This window comes from Canis lupus, chromosome 38 (assembly GCF_011100685.1).
Source record: "Canis lupus familiaris isolate Mischka breed German Shepherd chromosome 38, alternate assembly UU_Cfam_GSD_1.0, whole genome shotgun sequence".
Lineage (NCBI taxonomy): Eukaryota > Metazoa > Chordata > Mammalia > Carnivora > Canidae > Canis > Canis lupus.
The window spans coordinates 10,502,912-10,513,720 of record NC_049259.1 but is presented as its reverse complement, the minus strand read 5'-3'; the positions used below and the strand labels follow the sequence as shown (position 1 = coordinate 10,513,720).

The window sequence follows — 10,809 nt, the reverse complement described above, 5'->3', positions numbered from 1 at the left end:
ACATTGAGCATGGAAGGAAGGCGCATATTTTAGAGATTGTTTTCATTGCTTCTTGAAGTAAAAGAATCTCTAATTCCAACAGTACTTCTTTTTTTTTTTTTTTTCCAACAGTACTTCTTAAATTAAGTAATTTTTTTTAAATGAGTTCCATGTTTCCAAGATTTAAAATAGTAATTTTGGTATGTAAGATTAGTCCCCTATGACTTTATTTGTCTCTTGACATATTTAATAAAATCTAAAAAAAGTGAGTATATTTTAAACTGTTGTATCGCATTGTTATTTAATGTCACTTACTGAAGAATTAATTATCTTTTATTTTGACATAACACACAATAGTGGTAATACTTATAAAACATACGACTTTTCAGAAAAAAAAGGTTTTAATGTTTGATTTTCTTTATAATTAACCTTCATAACTTTAATATGGATATGTAAAAGTGCTTGTAAAAAGACTGAATTATTCTCTATTAAGTTAAGCATTGCTTTTGGTTTTACCTGTGACTGATAATTTTTATTGATTTTTACTTGCACTAATAATTGTCAGCAAATCATGCGATTAAAACTATTAGAATTCACTTTAAAAGTGTAGACAGAAATTAGATAACAATTGTTTTCTCATTTCATTTGAGGTCACTAAATATCTGAATTTGATTGTATCCCACTATTTTCTCCTCTGAAATTTTGAATAGTAGTTAATTGCTAATGCCCTCTCCAATTTAGATTTATATTTTGTCATAAAAATAGAAAATCAAAAATTTCTGGAAACATAATACTACTTGAATAAAAATTCTTCTTTGTGATAAATTAACTATTTCAATAGATTTTTACTAAATTTCAGTTGAGACTCTTTGCCAGGTTGGGAATTCATTGTTATATTAAGCTAAAGTAGTTTATGTTCAATTTGGGGAAGTTCTGAATACCATAAATCTGGAATGATGAGATGGTCATACCCATTGACTAGTGGAGTCAAGATAAATCTAGTTTCCATTGAAATTGCTTATTAAATCTGGTCAATTTCTAAGAGGTAATTTATTTCCTCATTATAGTGGTGATGAGAGTAGTAGCTACAGAACTGTTTAATTATGAAAAAAAATACATACTGAATAACTGGCTAATTAAAGTCACTAAACTTCTTGATGTTTTTCCTAATTAAGCCTGAGGGAAATGGAGGGGTATTTCCAATTACCATAAACCATGTAAATATACTGATTGCTGCAATCTGAAGTTGGTCTTTACATTTAAAGATTTGGAAGTCACGGTGCATGGAGAAAGAAATAGCCTAATCTGATCCTTTATTTTTATATAAAAATATGCTAATAAATTTGCCTCTAAAATATGTAAATTTGGGAAGACAAAATGTTAAGAAGGAAAGGATGATTTCATAGTAAGACCCATGACAAAACATATGACACTTTAAATTGACAATATCTAATACAGGGTATGGTAAAAAATTGTTTTCACTATTTCATAGAGGAAGAAATATAAATTTGATCTTTGAAATAACCAGTACAGGGGAAATTTTCCAAAATAGGAAGAAAAAAAATCATGTTCTTAATAAAAATATCCATTAATTGTACTCAATTACAGTTAATTAAAAAGTGATAGGTGGTAGACCATTCAGTTGGGAAATTCAAAAAAAAATAAATTTACTAAAGATGTAAATGAAAATTTTCTTTAGTGAAAAATTTCTTGGTGGAAATATGGAAGATTACAGTTTAAATACTTTAATTGATTAATGAATATTTACACAGGCATATCTTGTTTTATTTCTTTGCTTTATTGTGCCTCATAGAAATTGTATTTTTTATAAATTTTTTAAAAAATATTTTATTTATTTATTCATGAGAGACACAGAGAGAGGCAGAGACACAGGCAGGGGGAGAAGCAGGCTCCATGCAGGGAGCCTGACGTGGGACTTGATCCCTGCAGCCCAGGATCAGGCCCTGGGCTGAAGGTGGCGCTAAACCACTGAGCCAACTGGGCTGCCCCATTTTTTACAAATTGAAACCTTATGGTATCCCTGTACCTAACAAGTCTGACAGCGCCATTTTTACAACAGAATTTACTTGCTTTGTGTCTCTGTGTTACATTTTACTAATTCTTTCAATATTTTAAGTGTTTTTATTATTATTTGTTATGGTGATCTGTGATCAATAATCTTTGATGTTACCATTGCAGTTGTTTTGGGGCACCACAAACCATGCCCAGATAAGACAGGGAACTTATTGGAAGGCATGTAACAGTAAAAACAGGCCAAAAGTTAGGCCTCCTGGGCCAAACAGCCACATTGTGAATATAAAGGAAAAATTCTTAAAGGAAATTAAAAATGCTACTTCACATAAGTGATAAAAAAGCAGATTCTAGATAGAATTTCAAACCAGCCATATAATCCCCATAAGCCAAAGCCTAATCTACAGCTAGTCTTTAACTGTTTTCAGTCATATGAAGGCTGAGAAAGATAAGGAGCCCATAGAAGAAAAGTCTGAAGCTTGCAGAGGTTGGTTCATGAGGTTTAAGGAAAGATGCCATCTCCATAATATAAAAGTGCTAGGTGAAGCATCAAGTACTAACTTAGATGCTGCAGCAGGTTATCCAAAAGGTAAGATAACTAATGAAGGTGCCTACACTAAACAACAGATTTCAAAGTAGACAAAACAGCCTTATATTGGAAGATGCCAACTAGGACTTTCAAAGCTTCAAAGGGCAGGCTTGCTTTTGTCAGGGACTAATGCAGCTGGTGACTTTAACTTGAAGCCAGTGTTCATTTACCATTCTGAAAATCCTGGGGCCCTTAAAAATTATGGTAGATCTACTCTGTCCTCTATAAGTGGAACAACAAAGCCTGGATCACAGTACATCTGTTTACGTGCAACATGGTTTGTTGAATAGTTTAGGCCTACTATTGAAACCTACTATTGAACCTACTTTTCAAAATGTGACTGTCCATTAACAATGAACCCAGTCACCCAAAGTGTGATGAAGATACACAATGATATGTTGTTTTCATGTCTGCTAACACAGCATCCATTCTGCAGCCCATGGATCAAGGAATCATTTCAACTTTAAAGTCATATTATTTAAAAAATATATATTTGGTGAGACTATAGCTGCCATAAAAAATGATTTCTCTGATAGATTTGGCAAAGTAAACTGAAAACCTTCTGGTAACGAGTCACTATCCTAAACGCCATTAAGAACACTCATGATTTGTGGGAAGAAGTCAAAATAGCAACATTAACAGCAGTCTAGAAGAAGAGTCCAACCCTCATGGATGATTTTGAGGGATTTGAGATGCCAATGGAGGGAGTAACTGCAGATGAGGCGGAATTAGTAAGACAACTAGAATTAGAAGTGAAACCTGAAGATGTGACTAAATTGCTGCAATTTCATGATTAAAAATTTTAACAGATGAAGGGTTCTTCTCAGAGATGAGCAAAAAAAGTAGTTTCTTGAGATGCAATCTACTCTGGTGAAGCTGCTGTGAAGATTGTTGAAATGTCAAGGAAGCATTTAGAATATTACATTAACTTAGTTGATAATCAGTGACATGTTTCAAGAGGAGGGAGTCCAATATTGAAAGAAGTTCTACTATATGCATAATGCTATTACACAGCATTGCACACTACAGAGAAATCATCCATGAAAGGGAGAATCAAAGTGGCAAACTTTATTGTTGTATATTTTAAGAAATTGCACAGCCACCCCAGCATTCAGCAATCATCAACACCCTGGTTAGGCTGCAGTCGTTGATATGGAAACAGGACCTTCCACCAGCCAAAGATTATGACTCACTGAAGACTTGGATGATGGTCAGCATTTTTTTGATAATACAATATTATGTAACTAAGGTATATACATTTTTTAGACATAATGCTATTGCATAATTAATAAACTACTTATAAACATAATTTTTACATGTGCTTGGGAGCCAAAAAATTATTTGACTCATTTTATTACAATATTCTCTTTATTGTTCAGAGATGTTAGCTAAATCTGTTACTATGGAGAATTGATTATAAAATGATAAGTCTCATGGAGAGCAATAAGAAGATAATTGCATGATTCTTATCAAGAAACGTTAGACTAAACAAAATTTGAAACCAAACTGACAAGAGTTTAAATGATACCTTTGCCATCTAGTAACTATAAAGGACTCAAATTCCTTTATAATAACAACATGAATAATGTAGGATTGTGTGAAATAATGCTTGAAAAAATCATTTAGCATGCATGCACATCCACATGCTCAGTTGATGCAATGTGTGGATTAAGAGCCAGTCCAGTTACGGTCATCAGTAATGGTTGTGAGGAGTAAAAGAAAGATGGCTCTTGATAATTGTTAGGAGAGTTTTAGTTGGGTTAGTAGGTGGGAGATTGTGCTTTTCTGAAGATATAGAAGACAGAAAAAGGTACTGGTTTGAGGGAAAAAAAAAAAAAAAAAAGGTGCAGCTTTGGATATGTTGAGTTTGATGTGCCAGCAGGATAATGTTCCAAAGTAACTTCAGAAGGACTTGATGAGGGGCCAAGAGACTTATGTTGGATCAAGATTAAAGAATGGGAAGATGAAACAAGTGATGGAAAGGGTGCAGACACTGAATGACTCACCATGAAGTAGCATGTTGACTAAATGAATATAATGTTCCAATTTCTACAAAAGAGAATGGAAGTATGCAAATAGCCCTAACTTGTAGTCACTTTTGTTAGTGCATATGTAATAATATTAAAGTAGGAAAATATATTCAACAGAGATTTAGCCACTCATATCAATTTGATCCACTTAAATATAAAAATAAAAAATTGGGTTCATAACATATTGTTTCCATAGTGGAAAGGTGGTAATACCCAAAACATAAATAAGTTTGATATCTTCACATATGGCTTGTTTAAAATGATTGATAATATATTTCTCTTAGGTGATACTATAAATAAAATAAAATACATAATGTGATACTTACTGTATCACATAGATTTTTACTTGAAAATTGAGGCTTTTGGCCTACCACATTTACATAAGAGATTGAATATTTCCACTACTAAATTTCTTCTATCTCTTGTGTGCTTACTTCTCATTTATTATAGAATATTTCTTGGTATGTAAACTAGTATCTAATGAAAATAAATCATGGAGTAACTTAAAATGAAATTAAAATCGTTTTGTTGGGGATCCCTGGGTGGCGCAGCGGTTTGGCGCCTGCCTTTGGCCCAGGGCGCGATCCTGGAGACCCCGGATTGAATCCCACGTTGGGCTCCCGGTGCATGGAGCCTGCTTCTCCCTCTGCCTATGTCTCTGCCTCTCTCTCTCTCTCTCTTTCTCTCTGTGACTATCATAAATGAATAAAAAATAATCTTTAAAAAAATAAAATAAAATCGTTTTGTTGATGTGATAATCCAAATTATTCTAGAATATTTTTATCATTATTTTCATCCATTAAAAATATCTACTATTGAGTCTTCCCGTCACTAGGGATTATAATAGGACCTAAATTATAATTAAAATAATCAAACAAACAGGGGTCCCTGGGAGGCGTGGTCAGTTAACCATCCAAATCTTGATTTCAGCTCAAGTTATGATCTCGGGATGGTGGAATGGAGCCCTGTGTCGGGCTCTGTTCTCAGCATGGAATCTGTTTAAGTTTCTCTCTCCCTCTCTCTCTTCCCTTCCCACTGATCTGTCTCTCAGTCTCTCTTTCAAATAAATGAATAAATATTTTAAAAAATAATCAAAGAAAAAAATCAGAGAGTTCACCAATAAAAGGAAGTAAACCAACTCTGTTGAAACACAATTATACCCATTGATTAGTCAGTTAGATCTAATCATAAACATAGCTACTGTCTTAAATGTAAATAATTTATTATTTAACATTTTTGATCGAAGTAGATCAGATTAAGTATTACATCACTGGCACTCACAATTGTTTTTTGCTGTCAGAACGTTTAAACAGGATGAGACCTTGGTGAATTCTACCTCAACAAAGTGCTGGGGGTTTGCAAAGCATGTTTAATAAATACTGTTTAACAAATAGAGTCCACAGACTACTGAACTGATATTGTGATTAAAAAGGGATCCCTGAGGCAATTTACAATGTCCAGAGTACAAAGAAAATGAGAACTAAAACATTGTTTTCACATTTTACAAATCTAAAATGCATGAATAGTCAATATTTTCACTCATTAAATTTCATTTATAGAAATCACTAGAGGTTTAGAGATGTGTATGTGCTACAAGGGCTCTGTTGACCATTTTGTATTATTTAGTATATGTTAACACAATGCATTTTGTCTCCACTTATCATTTTATCACATCATTAACATGCTATTATTACTGTTTGTTAAAATTTTCACTTTGTTAATATTATCATCTTGCATCAGAGCTCCAATTCATAATAATCAATCAATGGTCCATTGAAATGGTTTACTGAAGTATCATAGAAGTGATGGATATAAAAGCATTAATAAAATAATGTAGAATTTAATTGCAAATGAAGAGAACTTAAGGTTAGGGGTAAGTTTATTTTATCCTCATCTTTGCCTTCTGAGAGATCACCTCCATTTTATTGCCCCCTTCACAGTATCCCAAGCCCTTGACCATCCCTACAGTCAAAACATGTTCATTTACATTCCTGAGTCACATTCCTGACTCACTTTGGCTATGGAAACTAGAGACATATGGCATATTTGAGAAGCAGAGAACTTAAAAGTGAAGTAGATCTTAACTATGACCTCCCTAACCTAACCCAGTACCCTTTAAAACCTGAGACAATATTAATAACTGCTATCACATAGTATATATTATATTCATATATTAATCATAATATATTACAACTAAATATTAAATATTACTATTTTAGAATGATTATTATTTCTATTAACCTATTATAATTATCTATTAACCTATTAATGATTATTATTTCTATTATTCAAAGATTCCTTGAAAGGGGCTCCTTATGCCCACCTCTGGCATCTACAACACACCCATTCAGAGGTGGAAGAGCCAACATAAAGTATTACTGTTGGTCCAAGATTTACCAGTGATAAATAAAATTATAAAACCAGATTCCTTTGTGTCCCAAACTTCAACACTATATCTTCTTGTTCATACCTCCAATACCATTCATTTTGCCATTGTTGACTTATACTCTGATTTCTTTAGCATACATCCTCATCCTAACTCCCAATGCCTATTCTCCTTTACGTGGAAAATCAGTAATATTCCTGGATAGTTATGCCATAAGGATTTACAGAAAGAGACAACTTATCTTGCTGAGACATTAAATGCATATCTAAGCATTTTGCTTATTGACTTGCAATTCAACTCTTATGTAACATGTAGATGACTTCTTTCTTTGTTCTACAACATTCAACAATTCTCTGCAAGGTACCCAAGACTTATTATAAACTTTGGCTCTATAGGGACATAAGGTACCAAGAGATAAAATAATCCCATCATTTAGAATGATAGAGCTCATGGACTACTAAAATTGAAGATTGCTAAACTAATGAAAATACTTAATCTCCCGTGGCCTGAGATTTTACTCTCAGCCCAGATTGCCATCCAGTCTTTTTCTGCTGGGTCACACTAATGTCCCCATATAAAATAGTAACTGGCTAATTTATGAAAATTCTCTATTCTTCCTGAAGTTTTGAAGATTCTAAGATGATCAACCAAGACACTGTAAAATACTTCAAAGAGCTTATTAATTATATTCACACTTCACATCAATGAGTTGAGGCTGCTTTCTTCTAGTCTTTCATCCATACCACTGTATAACCTGTAAATTAAAAACTTAGTTCTCTGGAGAGGACATCATCAGAAGACTAATCTTCAACCCTGTGTGAAAGACGCTTATATCATCCTTTTTACCACTAACCCTACTACCAAACTTCAGAAGGGCCAAATTAGATGCATATCTCTTCACCAAAAAGGAACAAAATCTACTCTGGATAGTAGACACCAGTTTGGAGACTTTAATCATAACTCTCTCATGATTCCTCAGAAGAAGATGGCACCACCAGGTATACCACCTTCCCAAGTACTTTGGACCAAACAGATAGAAATACAAGTTAGTTTGCTTTTCTTCAAGATATTTGTACAAGGCCCTTTAAGATTCCTTTCTTTCCTGTCATCACTATTTTTGTTGTTGTCCTTTGCTATATACTCCTTCTCTATCTCCTACATGTAACCCTTGCCATCCACATAATTGCCCACCCCCATTGCAATTGCAATCTTCCGTAATGAGCCTTACTTTGTATTTTCTTCTTCTTTACCTTTTTTTTTTTTTTTTTTTTTTTACTTTTTATTTATTTATGATAGTCACACACACACAGAGAGAGAGAGGCGGAGACATAGGCAGAGGGAGAAGCAGGCTCCATGCACCAGGAGCCCGACGTGGGATTCAATCCCGGGTCTCCAGGATCGCGCCCTGGGCCAAAGGCAGGCGCTAAACCGCTGCGCCACCCAGGGATCCCTCTTCTTTACCTTATCCAACCTGTTTTCCCATTCCTTCACTCCACTCATAACACAGTCTCACAACCTTATTTCTGATTTCTGGTTATATACTCATTTTCCTTTAGAAGCCTCCAGCTTCCTCCAAATTCCTATATCTATTTCAGGTTTAAAGATATTTATCACATTTATCAAAGGTCTTTTTGGTTCTCTCTCTAGATTTAAAAAAATGAACTTTCTTCAATATGCTTCCAAAAGGGCCATCTTTTTTTCACCCTAACATTATGAAGGGTCCTTACATGAGCTTTAAGTATTTGTAATTACACATACTCTGCTAACAATAAAAAATACTTACATTTTTATTAGGGTACATATAAGGGTACATATGCCTTGCCTTATTGTATGCGCTAATAGGCGCAGATGATCCTAACATAATTTCACTTGTTATGCTTGGGATTGATCTTCCTCTTCCTTTCTCTCTCTCTAATTTAATGGGACAATGTCTCCACCAAAAAGGCCAATATAAACTCTGAACTACAAATCTATGGGACAATTATTCCATGACATAGCTGGATAGAACTTAATGGGAAATATTTTATTTATGGCAATATTGCCTATTGGTATCTGCCTACTAATTGGACTAGATTCTGTAATCAAGCTAATCTTATGAGCTCTTGTCAACTCTTTAATGAAACTGCCTTCTTTTCTTACGTTAACTATTCCATTACTTTGGATTTGAGTTTTCTAGGCTCTAGAAATCCAAAAGGCCTACAAAACTGCATCACAGCTGGAGACTTAAATGCAAAACCTCAGTCCCAGAGGATATTAGGACTGTCCTTTTTTACCACATTTTTAACAAGACTTAGAACAAGAGACCAAAAGGTTGGAATTAAATCTAAAAGGTGTTCTTGCTTGGAATAACATCTTTTGGAATATTCTTCCAGTGTATTCATTCTGGGAGCAGCTGCCATGTGATCCACTCAAGGAGTTCACTGGAAATCTTGCATTTTCCATGCTCTGCTCCAAGAAATAACTAGGACTGTGGATAGTCTTATGAAAACCAACATTGCCAGAAAGCCATAATGACTACAGTGAGTGATCCTCTACGATAATCTGCCTTTAGGCATTATTCTAGCTCTCTGAGGGACTGCTTGCACAGTGGCCAAAAGTGGCTATTGTGCATAAGTTCCCTGGGACATGTCAGATGTCTGTACCATAACCAAAACTATTCTAACAGAAAACTGAGAAATTAGGTTTCCACTATTGTCCTCACTCTGCAATCTAAGGATGGTTTCTTTGGCTCCAGTGTCCTGAAATAATCTTAATGGTTCTCAAACTTCAGAATTCTGTTTCCTTACCTGACCTCTCTAAATGTTATATTTTTACCTAAATTTAATTAATTAACATATAGTGTTTTATTACTTTCAGATACTGAGTTTAGTGATTATCAGTTGCATATAACACCCAGTGTTCATTATATCACATTCTAATTAATGCCCATCATTAATGCCCTCCTCAATTCCTAGTTACCCCATTCTCCCACCCACCTCCCCTCTAGCAACCCTCAATTTGTTTCCTATAGTTAAGTTTCTTATGGTTTGTCTCCCTCTCTGATTTCATCTTATTTTATTTTTCCCTCCTTTCCCCTCTGATTCTCTGTTTTGTTTCTTAAATTCCACATATGAGTGAAATTATATGATAATTATCTTTTGCTGATTGACTTATTTCACTTTGCATAATACCCTCTAGTTCCATCCACATCATTGCAAATGGTAAGATTTCTTTTCTTTTTTATTACTGAGTAATATTCCATTGTAAATATGTACCACATCTTCTTTATTTATCCATTTGTCAATGTACATCTGGGCTCTTCCCATATTTTGGCTATTGTGAACATTGTTGCTATAAACATTGGGGTGCAGTTGCCCCTTCGAATCACTATATATCCTTTGGATATGAGTATTCTTTTTTATATGTTTCTAGGTATACTCTCATCAAGTGCATGATCTCTAATTCCCTCCAACAATCAGTATGACAGCATGCTAAAAGACAATACAGCTAGTCCTTCAAGGCCAACAAGAACATGAAGTCCATTTCACCATGAAAACTACTTTGATCAGCTTTAACCTCACAATGACTCCTAACTTATTCCTAATTATGTTTAAAGACTTAATTTGTCTGAAATAACAGAGCTATTTATGGACACAATTGCCCAGTAGTCACAAACTGACTTGGCCAAACTTCAGTTTTTCTTTGGGCTTATGGATTTTTTTTTTAAGGTTTTATTTATTTATTCATGAGAGATACAGAGAGAGAGGCAGAGACATAGGCTGAGGAAGAAGCAGGTCCCCACAGGGAGCCTGATG

General features: G+C 34.2%; 1 pseudogene; it reads left to right on the top strand.

Annotated features, from left to right (window-relative positions):
• The first annotated feature begins 3,267 nt into the window (after positions 1 to 3,267).
• The window catches only part of LOC119877939, a 79,882-nt pseudogene continuing 72,340 nt past the window's right edge, over positions 3,268 to 10,809 (top strand).